At 57.0% G+C, this 17,081-nt stretch overlaps 1 protein-coding gene and 1 long non-coding RNA gene across 2 annotated transcripts in view; both read left to right on the forward strand.

The window, feature by feature from the left end:
* Positions 1–17,081, forward strand: part of LOC142823571 (major histocompatibility complex class I-related protein 1-like) — a 131,884-nt gene that overhangs the window by 50,077 nt on the left and 64,726 nt on the right. The gene's annotated exons all lie outside the window — the stretch shown is intronic.
* LOC142823573 (uncharacterized) lies at positions 3,769–13,588 on the forward strand. Its single transcript, XR_012898748.2, has 3 exons — positions 3,769–4,059; positions 11,485–11,577; positions 12,738–13,588. It is a non-coding gene; the product is annotated as an uncharacterized LOC142823573 (long non-coding RNA).

Raw genomic sequence — 17,081 nt, forward strand, 5'->3', positions numbered from 1 at the left:
CAGCCTTGGGGTCCCTCTGGTCCTGTCACTCCATGGGTCTACACCAGAGTCAACGCTGCCATGGGCTCAGGGCCAGGTGGGAGGGCTGACGAGGGGGAGACTGGCAGAGGGGTGAGATGAGGCGGCTCAGTGTATGGGCTGCAGCTGGCCCTGCCCCCTGGTGGGTGCTTGCAGGGAGGGGCACAGAGTCACATGGGTACTATCTCCAGCCTCTGGGCATCCTCTCTCCCTCCCCCCCCCCCCCCCACCATCCTGCCAGGCCAGACCCTCCAGTCTCCTGTGCTGGGGCAGAGAGGGGTTAATTCTGTGTGACACGGTGTGACGGCACGTCAGGTTTCTCCCCAACCCTGCACCCCCGGAGCAGCCAGACCAGACTCCCCCAGCCGGTAGAACAGGGGGGTTTGTTGCTTCTCCAGGACACAGCCCAGCACAGACGGGCCAGGGCCAGGCAGCCTCAGACGCCTTGGACTGGGGGGGGGCGGGCTCCATTGTTGCCCCAGACCCTCAGCCCCCAGCTTAAGCTGTTTCTTTCATGTTTCCCAGCCAGCAACTAACCCTTCCCCCAAAACAAGGTGTCTGTCTCCCCCTCTCCTCTTTGTCTCCCCCTGGGAAGAGCCTTGTTCCCTGCCCAGGCTGGGACGGGGTGTCTGGGCCCATACACATGTGGGGGAGTCAGTGGGAATCACACAGCATGGCTGGGTGGGGACCCCGGGTCACAGAGCAGACAGCCCCCCCCCATGGCACAGTTCTCCCCCATCCGAGAGCGAGCTGAGCAGGGTCACTCCGCGTGTGACCTAGGGAAGTTCGGGTCCCCGGCCCGGGAAAGCCGCTGCGGTGACATTGGCTCCCCTTGGCTCGGGCTGGCTGCGGCGATGCCCTGCAGGAGCCGGCTCCCCCCTGTCCGGCTGCTGCACAGCTCCGGGGGGCCTGGCACGGGCCCGTCTTCGGTGGCTGTCCCAGCCCTTCCACTTCCCTTGGTCTCTGCCCAGGGTCTCTCTGGCCAGGCCCATGAGCCCAGCGAGCCTTTCCCGGAAAGCCAGGACGTCCTCCACCTCCAACGCTCCATCCAGGGGGGTCTTCCCCTCCCATAACGCTCTCAGCAAGCCCAGGGGGCCCCTCCCCCTTTGCACCCCGGCTCGGTCCCGGAGAGCCTGGCAGACCCTCGGGGGCCTCCCCCTGTGCAGACAGCAGGGGGGCAGGGACTCGTCCCAGTCCTGCGGGTGCCGGAGCATAAAGGCCTCCAGCATCTGCTTCAGGGTCCCCTGGAACCTCCCACCAGCTCGCTGGGCCGGGCGCCCTACGCTGGGGTCCAGGTGAGCCGGGCCCCGTGCGTCTCCCACAAGCACCGGAGCGGGGCCGACATGAAGCGGGGCCCCTGGTCCGTGAGGACTCCTGGGGGACTCCCCTGCTGAACAGGGCCAGCAGCGTCTGCCACCGGGTCTGCTCGCTACAGGGCAGAGCCACGGCCCCGGGGCAGTGGGTGGCTGTATCCATGGCTACCAGGGTGTATTTTTTCCCCGTCAGGTCGCCTGGCCAACAGGCCCCACTATCTCTATTGCTGCCTTCTGGAAACGCTCCTCTCTACGGGGTAGGGCCCTCCAAACAGCTTCCTCCCATCTTGGGCCTTCCCCACCCTCTGGTAACACATGGGGCATCTATGTCCCTCAGGGTCAGCTGAGTGTTGGGCACCATGTGCTCTGGGGCCATGACCTCAGGCCAGGCCAGCGTCACCTCCGCCCCCGTGTCCCAGAAGCCCGTCACCTCCCTACCATCCACATCCAGGGGTATGAGGCTCTCGCTCCACAGGGGCCGTCCTGCCCCCACCCGGTACACGGAGAAATCTGCCTCCCGAGGGTCAGACCTCCCAGGGGAGGAGCATCCTTCCCCTCTCTCTGAGCTGAGGTTTGCCTGCCAGCCCCTGCCTCTGGGGCAGCTTGCCCTTCCTCCCGCCTCAGCCAGTTAACCCTGGGACATCCGAGGTCGTGGGACCTGTCCTGGTGCATGGGGCATTGAGCCCTCTTGTGGCCTCTTTGCCCGCAGCGATGGCAGCTCAGGTCCTGCAGCCCCTTTTGGGTCAGCTCTGCCCGGGCCCTGGCTGGTTTTCTGGGGTGCAGGTGACTGGTCCTTGTCTCTTGGGCTTGTCTCATATGTGACTCCATCTCTCAGCCGAGATCCGGTCTCTGCGCGGTTCCCTTTCTCTCCGGGACTCCCGTTCACACCCGGACCGGCTCTCCGTGAACTCGTCCGCCAGCCTCCCGGCCTCCTGGGGGTTCTCTGGTCTCCGGTCCTTGAGCCACAGCCTCAGTTTGGGTGGGCACGCTTCATAGAACTGCTCCATCATGACCAGCTTGAGCAGCTCCTCTGGGGTCTGGGCTCCGACTCCAGACACCCACTTGTGGCAGTATTGCGCCAGGCGGGAGGCCAGATCCACATAGGTCTCCCATGGCTCCTTCTGCACCCCCCGGTAACTTCTTCCTGTACATCTCGGGGGTCAGCCCAAACTTGTGCAGCAGGGCCCCCTTGACTCGGTTGTAATCCCCTGGCTGTAGGTCCTCCAGCTGGTTGAGCCCCCCTGTGGCCTCCTGACCCAGCAAGGGGGTGAGCTGCTGCAGCCGGTCGGCCGGGGGGATCCGGTGCAGCTCACAGGCCCTCTCAAAGGCACTGAGGAACCTGTCCATGTCCCCCACGTCCTTACATTGGGCCAACACGAGGTTCTCCAAGCGCCTGGCCGCCTCACTGTAGCTGGGGCCACTTGGCTTCTCTGCTCTGCCATGGCCAGCCCAGCACGGGAGGCAGAGATCCGGTCGGGTCACCCTGGCCTTTGCTGCCAGTAGATCTCCCCGGCAGAGGGACATCCCTGGGCGGAGGCCGGCGATGTCGCCAGGAGCTGCCGGTCGGCGCGAGGGGCTAGAGGGATCCGTCTGAGGAACATCCCCAGGCAATTTCTGGGCGAGCTTCCCTTCTCCCTGCTTGTCTGGGCCCACCAGTCCCTCAGCATGTCAGGGGCTCAGACGCAGCATAGTTGCCATGCGACCCCCCCCCCCCACCCCCGGGAACGGGACACCCAGGGCCTGCAGGGTCGGGGCCTTGTTCCCCCAGCCCCAGTGAGAGCCCAGAGCCCTGCATGCCATGCACAGGGACAGCCCAGCCACCGAACTAGGGGGACCGGGCAGAGCTAAGGGGATACTGAGCGCCCCTCTTTTCTCCCCTCAGCATCAGCCCCTGATTTCCCCCCTGCCAGCCCCAGCCACTGTCCATCTCCCCCAGCTTCCTGCAGAGCCCAGGGGCCCGATCCAAGGGGCTGGGGCTGCTGCTGTTATTTACAGAGTCACTGGTAGGGTCGCAAGGTGTCTGGTTTGGAACTGGACAGTCCAGTATTGGAGCTTTCTGTTCAGGAAACACATTGAGAAAATAGAACTGTTGGGTATTTCCTACATCAGATGGAATGTAGATTGTGATGTCATGTCAACCATCATGACATCATGCTTGCGACCAGGACAGTCGCTAACAGGAGGGAGTGTTGAGAGTGGCTGTCTGGAGTGTGTGGGGGTTTGTATTTGGGGGTTCTGGGTTTCTGTTTGTCTGTGTGTTTGGAGTTTTCAGTGCTGAGCTGTTTGTCTGAAAGGCCATGTGCTCAGGCTGGTAGTTGGAAACTGGGAGCCTTAATTAGAATTTGAAATCCAAAACTCTCTGCTCATTGGTCAATCTGTAGCCAGAGGGAGGGGCCAGAGCTTTATAAACCCTGCGAGTAAATGACCAGGGAGCTCGCAAACAGGATTGCTAACAGAAGGGAGTTTAGAGAGGGGCGCTACTAACTTCTGACCTTTTAAAAACCCTGTTTATAATCAAATTTATTCATAGGGGAGAATGCAGGCGGAGCCCAGCAGCAGAGTGGGGGCTGTCCTATTTATTGCACTCAGTGTAGCATGTGTGATACCTGCCCTGTGGACGGCTGGCGTGTGTGTGCATTCGGTGCAAGGAGCTCCTGGCCCTCAGAGACCGTGTCCAGGCTTTGGAGGCCAGGGTGGCTGAATCAGAGGAGCTAAGGGAGGCTGAGAGGTACGTAGATGAGGCTTTCCAGGACACCGTAGAAGTGTACCTCCTCTGATCAGACAGCCCTTGTGCTGTTAAGGAGGGTAGAGTTGCCAGGTGTCCGGTATTGCCCCAGATAGTCTGGTATTTTTGCCTCCTGTCTGGTAAAAAAATTCAGAAAATACCAGACACCTAAAATGTCCGGTATTTTGTGATTATTTTCCCAGCCAGGAGGTGAAAATACCAGACACCTGGCAACCTTACGACACACTCAACAACTGGGCCCAGCCCCCGGCCCCCCTGCTTACCTGGTTCCACAGGGAAGCTACCTTCTGGCTTCATGAAGAAAACAAAATGGCCAACAGCAAAAAGCCTAAAGAACTGAAGCCTTTCCTGGGTCTTAGTGCTCAATATCTCCCGTCTTGCTGACCCTATTCTGACTCTGCAGACACTTAAAGCTGTTTTATTTTTTAACTCTTTTTTTTTCCCCCCTCACCAACTTTGGTCTCCCCCTTTTTTTCCCCTCCTCCACAGACTGTTTTCCTTGGTCTTTTTTTTGGTGGGTGGCGGGGGTGTTTGATATTTTTCGGTAAACCATCTGGCAACCCTAAGGAGGGTGAAAGATTCAGGGAAAGAGATTAGTCAGTGGGAGCAGAGGGAAACCATCCCATAGTTGGGACCCTCCTTCCAAAGAAGGTTATGGTATCCTCTCGTACTGAGGATACCTCCCCAGAAGAGGGAACATCAGTTGTTAGGAAAAGGCAGGTGTTAGTAGTGGGTGATTCAATCATCTGAAACACAGACAGCTGGGTGTGTGATGACTGGGAGAACCGTACAGTGATTTGTTTGCCTGGTGCGAAGGTTGCGGATCTCTCGAGGCATCTAGACAGACCTAGGGTGCCCAGGAACAGCTAACAGGGAGTTTAGAGGGGGAGGTTAGAGGGCACTAGTGACTTCGGACCTTCTTTAAAACATAACTCTTAGAATAATCTATATTCCAGAGGTTTAAAAAGAATCCCATTTACACCTAAACTTATTCATTAGAAAAATGGAGACAGAAGCCCAGCAGCAGAGTGGGGGCTATCCTGTTTATTGCATCGAGTGTAACGTGTATGATTACCTGCCCTGTGGGCGGGTGGCGTATGTGTGCACCTGTTGCAAGGAGCTCCTGACCCCCAGAGACCGAGTTCTGGCTTTGGAGGCCAGGGTGGCTGAACTGGAGGAGCTAAGGGAGGTAGAGAGCTATGTCGATGAGACTTTCCGGGACACTGTAGTACTGTCCCACCTCCAGGCTGAGAGCCCCAGTGCTCTTAAGGAGGATGAAAGTCTCAAGGGAAAAGAGCGTTCGATGGGAGCAGAGGGAAACCATCCCGTAGTTGGGACCCTCCTCCCAGAGGATGTTGCAGTATCCTCTCGCACTGAGGATACCTCTGAGGGGGAGGGAATGCCAGTTAGGAGGAGTGGGTGATTCGATTGTTAGAAACATAGATAGTTGGGTTTGTGATGACCGGGAGAACCGTATGGTCACTTGCCTGCCTGGTGCGAAGGTTGCGGATCTCTCGAGGCATCTAGACAGACTTACGTGTAGTGCTGGGGAGGAGCCGGTGGTCGTGGTACATGTAGGCACCAATGACATAGGGAAGGGTAGGAGAGATGTCCTGGAGCCCAAATTTAGGCTGCTAGGAAAGAGACTGAAATCCAGGACCTCTATGGTGGCATTCTCGGAAATGCTTCCAGTTCCAGATTGAAGTGTCATTAGAGGAGGTTTTGGAACAAATAGAAAAACTTAATGTTAACAAATCTCCAGGACCAGATGGCATTCATCCAAGGGTTCTAAAAGAACTCAAATGGGAAATTGCTGAGCTATTATCTGTGGTTTGTAACCTATCCCTTAAATCGGCTTCCGTACCTAATGACTGGAAGGTAGCCAACGTGACACCAATATTTAAAAAGGGCTGTAGAGGCGATCCTGGCAATTACAGACCGGTAAGTCTAACGTCAGTACCGGGCAAATTAGTCGAAAGAATAGTAAAGAATAAAATTGTGAAGCATGTAGAAGAACATAATTTGTTGGACAAAAGTCAACAAGGTTTCTGTAAAGGGAAATCCTGTCTTATTAATCTATTGGAGTTCTTTGAAGGGGTGTGACTGCGCGTCGTGGTCCCCCGCCTCCTGCACCCCCGTAGTGGCAGTAACAGACTCCACCAGCCAGTAAAATAGAGGTGGTTTATTGCTTCTCCAGGATACAGCACAGCACAGATGTCATCTGGTTCCAGGGCAGGCCTAGGATGCCTCAGCCCCCCTTGAGATGGGGGAGACGGGGCCCCTAAATCCCAGCCCCTTGCCTAGGCTGTCTCCTCCATGCTCCCAGACAGAAACTAACCCACTCACTTCCAGCCCTGTCCCCCCAGCCAGGGGTGGCATTCCCCCTTCCTTTGTTCCTCTCCCTGGGGGGTAGCTGGTCGGACAGGTTGAGAGACCCTTGCCTAGTGACTCATCCCCTGTCCTGCTGGGCCGTGCTACAGACAGCAGCCAGTGGGGGTCACCCACAGCCCCAGCATAGCACCCAGCAAGGTACCAACGCTACGTCACAAGGGGTTAACAAACATGCGGACAAGGGGGAGCCAGTAGATATAGTATACTTAGATTGTCAGAAAGCCTTTGACAAGGTCCCTCACCAAAGGCTCTTGTGTAAATTCCATGGCCATGAGATAAGAGGGAAGGTCCTTTCTTGGATTGAGAACTGGTTAAAAGACAGGAAACAAAGGGTAGGAAGAAATGGTAAATTTTCAGAATGGAGAGGGGTAACTAGTGGTGTCCCCAAGGGTCAGTCCTGGGACCAATCCTTTTCAACTTATTCATAAATGATCTGGAGAAAGGGGTAAGCAGTGAGGTGGTAAAGTTTGCAGATGATACCAAACTGTTCAGGATAGTCAAGACAGAAGCAGACTGTGAGGGACTCCAAGAAGATCTCACCAAACTGAGTGATTGGGCAACAAAATGGCAAATGAAATTTAATGTGGATAAGTGTAAAGTAATGCACATTGGGAAAAATAACCCCAACTATACGTACAGTATGATGGGGGCTAATTTGGCTACGACAAATCAGGAAAGAGATCTTGGAGTTATCGTGGACAGTTCTATGAAAACTTCCACGCAGTGTGCAGCGGCGGTCAAAAAGGCAAATAGGATGCTAGGAATTATTAGGAAAGGGATAGAAAATAAGACCCAGAATATCTTACTGTCCCTGTATAAAACTATGGGACGCCCACATCTTGAATACTGTGCACAGATGTGGTCTCTTCACCTCCAAAAAGATATTTTGGCCTTGGAAAGGGTTCAGAAAAGGGCAACTAAAATGATTAGGGGTTTGGAACGGGTCCCATATGAGGAGAGGTTAAAGCGACTGGGACTTTTCAGTTTAGAAAAGAGGAGACTGAGAGGGGATATGATAGAGGTATATAAAATCATGAGTGGTGTGGAGAGGGCGGATAAAGAAAAGTTATTTATTAGTTCCCATAATAGAAGAACTAGAGGACACCAAATGAAATTAATGGGGAGCAGGTTTAAAACTAATAAAAGAAAGTTCTTCTTCGCTCAGCGTGTAGTCAACCTGTGGAACTCCTTGCCAGAGGAGGCTGCGAAGGCTAGGACTATAACAGTGGTAGAAATGTAGCAGTGTTAGTCTGGTGCAGTTGAAACAAAAAACAGGACTGTGTAGCACTTTAAAGACTAACAAGATGGTTTAATAGGTGATGAGCTTTCATGGGCCAGGATACAATTAAAAAAAGGAACACATATGAAAAGGACAAATCAAATTTCAGCATCCTCCTTCTGTCCTGAAATTTGATTTGTCCTTTTCATATGTGTTCATTTTTTTAAATTGTATCCTTTGGTATATATGGTTGTGGCTATTTTCTTCCACTATTTGATCTGAGGAAGTGGGTCTGGCCCACGAAAGCTCATCACCCAATAAACCATCTTGTTAGTCTTTAAAGTGCTGCATTGTCCTGTTTTTTGTTAGGACTATAACAGAGTTTAAAGAAGCTAGATAATTTCATGGAGGTTATTAGCCAGGGGATAGAAGTGATGTCCCTGGCCTCTGTTTGTCAGAGGCTGGAGAGGGATGGCAGGAGACAAATCGCTTGATCATTGTCTTCGGTCCACCCTCTCTGGGGCACCTGGTGCTGGCCACTGTCGGCAGACAGGATACTGGGCTAGATGGACCTTTGGTCTGACCCAGTACAGCTGTTGTTATGTCCTATGTATAGTGCTGGGGAGGAGCCGGTGGTCATGATGCAGCAGAGCCCCTGGGGTAATGGGGCAGCTGCACTGGGCCCTTTCCCTCGGCCAGGCTCTAGTGTCATGGTGGTGCTGCTGTGAGCTGTGCAGTGTGGACATGGCTTGGTGACAAGGGCCCTGCAAGACCCCCCAGGCACTGGATTCAGGTCACTGACAAGCCAGACACGCGCTGATCACCACTGTCTGTGCAGGCCCAGCCCTGCAGGGCCCAGGCCCCAGCTCGGCCCCACCAGAGTCACACGAGTGCACCAGGGCACCAAAGCGCAGCCGGAAACCACTTCAAACTGCTCCTGCAGCCCCACCTGGCCCCACATGGGCTGCTCAGACTAGGGGACCATGGGCCAGGGAACAGCCCAGTGCAGGGCAGGGAAGGCAGGACTGGGGCCAGGACACCCCTGCCCTACTGCCTGCCCCCTGGGGATCCCGAAGCGCTTTGCCCAGCTGGTGCCGGGATCTCACACCCAGACTAGAACCTGCCCAACGCACAGACCCTGGGGCGCCCACCTCCCCCGGCCTGGGCACAGGGCCAGAGACAGCAGGGGGAGGGAGGTGTGACACCTCTCTGGAGGCTGGCACCCCACTGCAGACAGGCCTCCTGCTGCCTGGGGCCTCCGGGGCTGCTCCCCACTCACCGGCCTGGCCCCCCTGCAGGGCCGTACAGCCCAACTGCAGCAGCAGCAGCGCCGGGCCCATCCTGAATCCCAGGATCGGGACACTCCCTGGACACGGCTGGGACCTCGCGGCTGTTGGAATCCTGAGACCAGCTGTTCTGCGCGCAGCGGCCTCTCCCCTCCATCCTCCCCACTATAAGTAGCGAGTGGCTATTGCCAGGGCTGGCAGAGCTATGGGGGCGGGGGGCTGCCCCGGCCAGGCTTTGCCCCATCAGCCCAAGCCCTGCCTGGGACAGCGGGTGCAGCACCTGGCCCGTCCCCCAGCGCTGGGGACCAAGCGGGGACAGGAGCCGGCCCGGGCCAGAACTGGACCCCGGGCTGAGAGCAGAGTCTGGAATGGCCGAGAGCCCCCCTGCACCCAATGTCCCAGCCCCCCATCTCTTTCCCCATCCCCTGTGCCCCTTCCCCCCACACTCCAAGCCGCCCCCCCGCTGCCCCCACTCACCGGCCTGGCCCCCCTGGAGGACCACAGCGCCCAGCAACAGCAATAGAAAGGGGGCCATGGCTGGGACCACCTAACAGCTGTTGGAATCCTGAGACCAGCTGGGAATGCTCCAGCCAATGGGAGCGCGCAGCCCCGCCGCGTCATCGGTCGCCGGGCAGAACCAGGCTGGGCAAGTTGGGCGGGGAAAAGCAAAACTCAGAGCTTGGATGAGCGCAGTGGGGAATCCCGGGCTAAGCCCCGCCCCCAGCCCCGAGGCCCCGCCCCCGTCCCATGCATCCCACACAGAGCCCAGCACTGAGGCCCCGCCCCCTTTCCCAGCTGCAGAGCACGTGGAGGGCAAGTCCCAGCTTTGCTGCCAGCCTAGAGGTGGAGGGGGGGAGTTTCCCTGTGGTGGGGGCAGGGCAGAACTTCCCCCCCCTTCACCTCTCCCCCCCTCCCTACTCCAGCCCCTGGCTCCCCACAGTCCTCCCCCCAGCGCTGCCCTGCTCTAACCACTGACCCCCACTCCCCTCCCAGAGACAGGGTCGGACCCCAGGAGTCCCAGCTCCCAGCCCAGCAGACTCCACTGACCTAACCCCAGTTTGGCAGCAGTTGCTGGGGCGCTGGTATCTGTGGGTTTGGGACCCTGCCCTGGGCCGGTCTCTGGGCTGGGGGCCCAGCTGGGACACTTGTCCCACTTGGGCAGCCAATGGGGGGCATTCGCAGGGGCTAAGCCCAACCCCCATTTCCCGGCTTCCAGTCCCTGTGCCGTAGTGGGGTGCTGTCTGCTCTGTAACCCGGTGTCCCTCCCGGCTGTGCTGCGTGATTCCCACTACTCACCCACATGTGTATGGCCCAGAAACCCAGTCCCAGCCTGGGCAGGGAACAAGGCTCTTCCCAGGGGAGGGAGGCGGAGATGCCACCTGGGTGGGGGACAGGGCTGGGAGCTGGGGCAGTCTGGCCTGGGCAAACATGAAGGGGGCAGACTAAGCGGAGGGCTGGGAGTCGAGGGGCCCAGGCACCCTGTCCCAAGGGGTCTGAGGCAGCCTGTCCCTGACTCCTGTAGCCACCTCATGTCTGTGCTGGGCCGTGTCCTGGAGGAGCAATAAACCCCCCTGTTCTACCGGCCGGAGTCTGTTCTTGCTGCTACGGGGGTGCAGGGTCGGGGGGTCCCCCACTTGGTTTCGGTTTCTGCTGTGCCAGGGGGCAGTTTGGCCAGAGCCCAGCATCCCACCCCTGCCTGCCAGACCCGCCCCTCGCCCCCCACATCCCCGCTCAGAGCCTGCCCTATGGGCTGGAGGGCGGCTCCCACAGGCCCGGACTGTCCCTGTGGGGGGCTCTGAGCCGCCGGCACAGACCCTAAACATGGGGCATTTCTGGCTCTGTTAAACTATTTTGTGTGTCTAGTGTGTGGGAGGGAGCACAAGATGGCCTCTCCAATGGGGCTCCCACTTTCGTCCTTTGCTGGCCCCAGTCCATCTGTCCCGAGCCGTGGGGCAGCCCCCACCCAGCGCCAGGGCAGAGGCTGGTCCTACGGCTCATAATTTCAAACTGGCCTCCACAGCCAGATGTTTCCATGGTGCGGGGCACCCCGGCACCTCCCACAGGGCACCCCCAGAATTAGTGGCCACTTTCCAGACTGGGGCCTTGAACCCCCCACTCCATCCCCCTCCCCCACAGAAAGGGGCTTCTCAGCCCCCATCTCTCCTGTGAGCCAAGCATTTGGGTAACCCCCCAGCAGAAATTCAAACACCGCCCGGCTGATGGGCAGAGCGCCCACAGCCAGCTACAGCCAGCAGCAGGTGTGTTTAGCGGTGGTGCACAGCCGGGCAGGGCTTGGTGCACAGAAGAACATTTATTCTGCACATTCATGGATGATTAGAAAAACCATTGATCTGAGTGGGGAAAACTCTCCCTGGGCAAGACGTGGCTCAGAGTGGGGGGGTGCCCCCAGCTACCAAGCTGGGAACACGGCTCTTTCCCTGCCCCTGAACCACGCGGGGGTGGGGCTGTGGCCAGATCTCCCGTGCTGACACTTTTACTTTCTATTTCCAGAGGACTAGACTCCGACCTGTCGCGGGGTGGCTGCTCCCTCCCTGGGGTTTCCTGGCTGGACCAGGCCGCACCCGACCAAAGTTCCGGGCCGAGGCAAGTCCAATTGCTACTTGTTGGGGGCCAGCGAGGAGCCTGGCGGGCACTATGGGGAGCAGAGCGATGGGGCATGGCGGGGCTATGCCCCTCCCCCTCCTCCTCTCCCTCCTCCTGCTGAGGGGCTTTGCCCTCCCGGGGGGCTGCTCCGGTGAGTACTGGGGGGCCAGGGTGTGACTCCGGAGTGACCCGCTAGAAGCAGCAGGAGTAAAACCAGAGTAAGGCCAGAATTGGGCCCGGGGGGCGCCGGACCCTGAGCAGCCGGGGATGTGGAGGGGTTCCAGGAAGGGTGGGAGGGGTGCACCCTGCCAGTGGTTGAGGGGGTCAAGGGGAGCAGGGCTCCTGTCCCAACAGGGCTTCACTCCCGATCAGAATCAGTCCCTGACCCACTTCCTGCCCCACGGCACTGAGCAGGCTGTGCACTCAGGCCATGCCTCAGTTTCCCCTCCTGCTCACCTTTGCCCCCTCCCCATGGGATGCTGGATTTCATGGCAACATCTGCTCCCTGCTCCCCCCATTCGGAGAGCGCACCGTCCACCCCTCCTCCCCCCATTCGGAGAGCGCACCGCAGCTAAGGGATATTTGGCGGGGGAGAGGCCCTGTCGCACCAGGTGCTGCGCAGACCCTGGTCTGCGGAGACTGGGTCCCTTGGAATGCCCGGACCCCTAGTCCCATAGAGAATGATGCCCCATAACCCCCTTACTGTGTGGGATGGTGTCCCAGCTCTTCCAGGGGGCTAGCTGATGGGGTGTATGTTTCCCTTGCCATGTGGGGGATGTCCTGGCTCTCCCGGGGCGCTGGATGGGGCGAGGAGCCGCTGGCTGACGGGGGGGGGTCTCTCCCCTGCTTTGGTGGTGTTGGGGGAGGGGCCGCTGGCTGACAGGGGTCTCTCCCCTGCTGTGCGGTTGTGGGGGTAGGGGCCGCTGGCTGATGGGGGGGTCTCTCCCCTGCTGTGGGGCTGTGGGGGGAGGGGCCGCTGGCTGATGGGGGGGTCTCTCCCCTGCTGTGGGGCTGTGGGGGGAAGGGGCTGCTGGCTGATGGGGGGAGTCTCTCCCCGGTTTGGCGCTGTGGGGGGAGGGGCTGCTGGCTCATGGGGGGGGTCTCTCCCCGGTTTGGGGCCGCGGGGGAGGGGCCGCTGGCTGACGGGGTCTCTCCCCCAGGCTCCCACTCGCTTCGCTATTTCTACACGGCCGTGTCGGAGCCGGGCCCGGGGCTGCCCCAGTTCACCGTGGTCGGGTACCTGGACGACCAGCTCTTCTTCCAGTTCGACAGCGCGGGGAAGCAGGCCCAAGGCCCCGAGTACTGGGACCGGCAGACCTGGATCGCCCGGGGCTGGCAGGAGGCCTTCAACGGCAACGTCCGCATCGCCATGGAGGAGAACCTCTCACCCCCTGCTAGGGCCAGCCAGTGGGGGGCGTGCCCCCCCATTCCCTCCTGCCTCTCCCATGTATCTTGCGCTCCCCTCCCCCTCTTCTCCTCCTTCACCCTGGCTCTGCCAGCCCCAAATGGCTCCCCCTCACTATGGGGAGAGAACAAACCTTCCCCCCCTGTTCCCCTGGCGTGGCATCCTGTGTCCTGCCGGGGGGCACGGTGCCCTGCGGGGCGGGGCAGGGCCCTGTGTGTTGTCTCTGGCTGTTCTGGGACTTGGCCACAAAAGGGGGCCCCATTTGCGCCCTTTTCCCCACCACTCCCTGGAGCCGCCCTTGGTGGGGGGCTCCCTGCTGCCTAGGGGCTCAGTTGGTGCCCCCTCACCTGCCGTATCTTGCGGGTGGGGTTGCAGGCTCTGTTGCAGCTCCATCGGGGAGAGGGCGAGGGCACCTGCCAAGGGTGGCCAAGGGCGCCTGGACTCCAGCCGGGCCCCTCCTGTCGCAGCAGCACCGGTTTCTCCTCTTCCCCCTTCCCAGAGCACTGGATGGGCCAATAAACACGGAGAGCAGCCTAGGGCTGGCGTGTGTCTCTGATCCCTGCCAGGGGAGGGGGAGGGCAGGGGGGTTCTGGGGTGTGTGTCTTTAATCCCTGCTGGGGGGGCAGGGCTGGGGGGTTCTGGGGTGTGTGTCTCTGATCCCTGCCGGGGGGGGGGGCAGTGAGAGCGGGAGGGCAGAGGGGCAGGGCTGGGGGGTTCGTGTCTTGGATCCAGACACTGAGGTGCTGCACTGGGGGGGGGGGGGTGATGGAGGAATTGCACTGACTTCGGAAGCATGGACAGGTGCCCCCTGGGGGGGAGGGGGAGCCCCTCCATCGCCGGGACCCTGAGCAGGGCTGAGGTACCCCCCACAGCTGCAGCGCAGGGGCCCCTGTGAGATCGGCCCCGTCCTATCACACACGCACACGTTCCTGCACCATTACAACATTCTCTGGGGGCGGCAAACGTGGGCATTTAGGGGCCTTGCATGGCAGTCCCGCGGCTCACCCCAGTTAAGGGTCTCAGGAGAAGACGGCGACATGGGAGCTATTTCTGGGCTGTGTGCGCCCTTCCTGGGAGGGTCGGTGCAGGGGGCCAGGCCCACGTGCTAGGTTTCGGGGACACAAGCTGTGACGGAGGCCTGGCTGCTGGGGAAGGTTTGTACAAATCCCAGCTCCTGCCAGGCACAGACGGTCCCTGGGGCACTGCCCGCCCGGAGCAAGGGGACATCTCTCGCTGTCCATGTGGGGCTGAGCCCCAGGCGAGATGGCCGGGGTGGGATGGGTGACGGGGTGTTGGCGAGGTTGGGTTCAGCTGCCCAGGGAAGCCTTCTTCTCCCACTCTCCCCCATAGCGCTGGGGGTATTTGGGATTTCACACCCTTGTGCCGTGGGGGGGGGGGGGGGTCTGTTCTCTATTTATTGACAATTCCCAAACAATCTAAGCACACCGCGTCATGCTCCCCATCCGGGTACATGCAGACTCCCCCTGTTGGCCAGGCAAGGTCAGTCTCTCTGCTCGTAGGCTGTGTCTCGCAGGTGAGTTCTTCTTTTCCAGCTTTCCCTGAAAGCTGCATGGAAACTTTTTAAAGACACCATAATAGAGGCCCAACTTAAATGTATACCCCAAATTAAAAAACAGCAAGAGACCTAAAAAAGAGTCACCGTGGCTTAACCACCATGTAAAAGAAGCAGTGAGGGACAAAAAGGTATCTTTTAAGAAGTGGAAGTCCAATCCTAGTGAGATAAATAGAAAGGAACATAAACACTGTCAAATCAAGTGTAAAAATGTAATAAGAAAAGCAAAAAAAGATTTTGAGGAACAGCTAGCCAAAAACTCAAAAAGAAATAACAAAATGTTTTTTAAGTACATTAGAAGCAGGAAGCCTGCTAAAAAACCTGTGGGTCCCCTAGATGATCGAGCTATAAAAGGAGCAATCAAGGACGATAAAGCCATTGCGGAGAAACTAAATGATTTCTTTGCTTCAGTCTTCATGGCTGAGGACGTTGGGAAGATTCCTGAATCTGCACCGTCCTTTGTGGGTGATGAATCTGAGGAACTGTCCCGGATTGAAGTGTCATTAGAGGAGGTTTTGGAACAAATAGTAAAACTTAATGTTAACAAATCTCCGGGACTGGATGGCATTCATCCAAGGGTTCTAAAAGAACTAAAATGGGAAATTGCTGAGCTATTATCTGTAGTTTGTAACCTATCCTTTAAATCGGCTTCCATACCTAATGACTGGAAGGTAGCTAATGTGACACCAATATTTAAAAAGGGCTCTAGAGGCGATCCTGGCAATTACAGACCGGTAAGTCTAACTTCAGTACCGGGCAAATTAGTCAAAACAATAGTAAAGAATAAAATTGTGAAGCATGTAGAAGAGCATAATTTATTGGACAAAAGTCAACATGGTTTCTGTAAAGGGAAATCCTGTCTTACTAATCTGTTAGAGTTCTTTGAAGGGGTTAACAAACATGCGGACAAGGGGGATCCAGTAGATATAGTATACTTGGATTTTCAGAAAGCCTTTGACAAGGTCCCTCACCAAAGCTCCTGTGTAAATGACATGGCCATGGGATAAGAGGGAAGGTCCTTTCTTGGATTGAGAACTGGTTAAAAGACAGGAAACAAAGGGTAGGAATAAATGGTGAATTTTCAGATTGGAGAGGGGTAACCAGAGGATCCTGGGACGGATCCTTTTCAACTTATTCATAAATGATCTGGAGAAAGGGGTAAGCAGTGAGGTGGTAAAGTTTGCGGATGATACCAAACTGTTCAGGATAGTCAAGACAGAAGCAGACTGTGAGGGACTCCAAGAAGATCTCACCAAACTGAGTGATTGGGCAACAAAATGGCAAATGAAATGTAATGTGGATAAGTGTAAAGTAATGCACATCGGGAAAAAAAAACCCAGCTATACCTACAGTATGATGGGGACTAATTTGGCTATGACAAATCAGGAAAGAGATCTTGGAGTTATCGTGGACAGTTCTATGAAAACTTCCACACAGTGTGCAGCAGCGGTCAAAAAGGCAAATAGGATGCTAGGAATTATTAGGAAAGGGATAGAAAATAAGACCCAGAATATCTTACTGCCCCTGTATAAAACTATGGGACGCCCACATCTGGAATACTGTGTACAGATGTGGTCTCCTCACCTCCAAAAAGATATTTTGGCCTTGGAAAGGGTTCAGAAAAGGGCAACTAAAATGATTAGGGGTTTGGAACGGGTCCCATATGAGGAGAGGTTAAAGCGACTGGGACTTTTCAGTTTAGAAAAGAGGAGACTGAGGGGGGATATGATAGAGGTCTATAAAATCATGAGTGGTGTGGAGAGGGCCGATAAAGAAAAGTTATTTATTAGTTCCCATAATAGAGGAACTAGAGGACACCAAATGAAATTAATGGGTAGCAGGTTTAAAACTAATAAAAGAAAGTTCTTCTTCACACAGCATGTAGTCAACCTGTGGAGCTCCTTGCCAGAGGAGGCTGTGAAGGCTAGGACTATAACAGAGTTTAAAGAGAAGCTGGATAAATTCATGGAGGTTAGGTCCATAAAAGGCTATTAGCCAGGGGATAAAATGGTGTCCTTGGCCTCTGTTTGTCAGAGGCTGGAGAGGGATGGCAGGAGACAAATCGCTTGATCATTGTCTTCGGTCCACCCCCTCTGGGGCACCTGGTGCTGGCCACTGTCGGTAGACAGGATACTGGGCTAGATGGACCTTTGGTCTGACCCAGCACGGCCGTTCTTATGTTCTTATGTCTTCCCCCATCTCTTTGGCTGTGTCCAGACTGGCAAGATTTTGCGCAAATACTTTTAACGGAAAAGTTTTTCCGTTAAAAGTATTTGCGCAAGAGAGCATCTACACGGGCACGGATGCTTTTGCACAAAATCTTGATCAATTGTAATTCCCCACTGCCGCCTGCCTGACTATTGATGGGTCTTATAACCCAGCACTCACCCTGCGGACACCCGGGAGTCGGAGCCTACCACGACCCCGCCCTCGAACTCCACCGCCATGATGGTTGTCTGGGGACATAAATGAGACAAGGAATTCAGAGCTGCCAAGTGCCGGGGAAACTGAGCGCCCAAATGGAAA

This window comes from Pelodiscus sinensis, chromosome 19 (genome assembly GCF_052426305.1).
Source record: "Pelodiscus sinensis isolate ZL-2025 chromosome 19, ASM5242630v1, whole genome shotgun sequence".
NCBI lineage: Eukaryota > Metazoa > Chordata > Testudines > Trionychidae > Pelodiscus > Pelodiscus sinensis.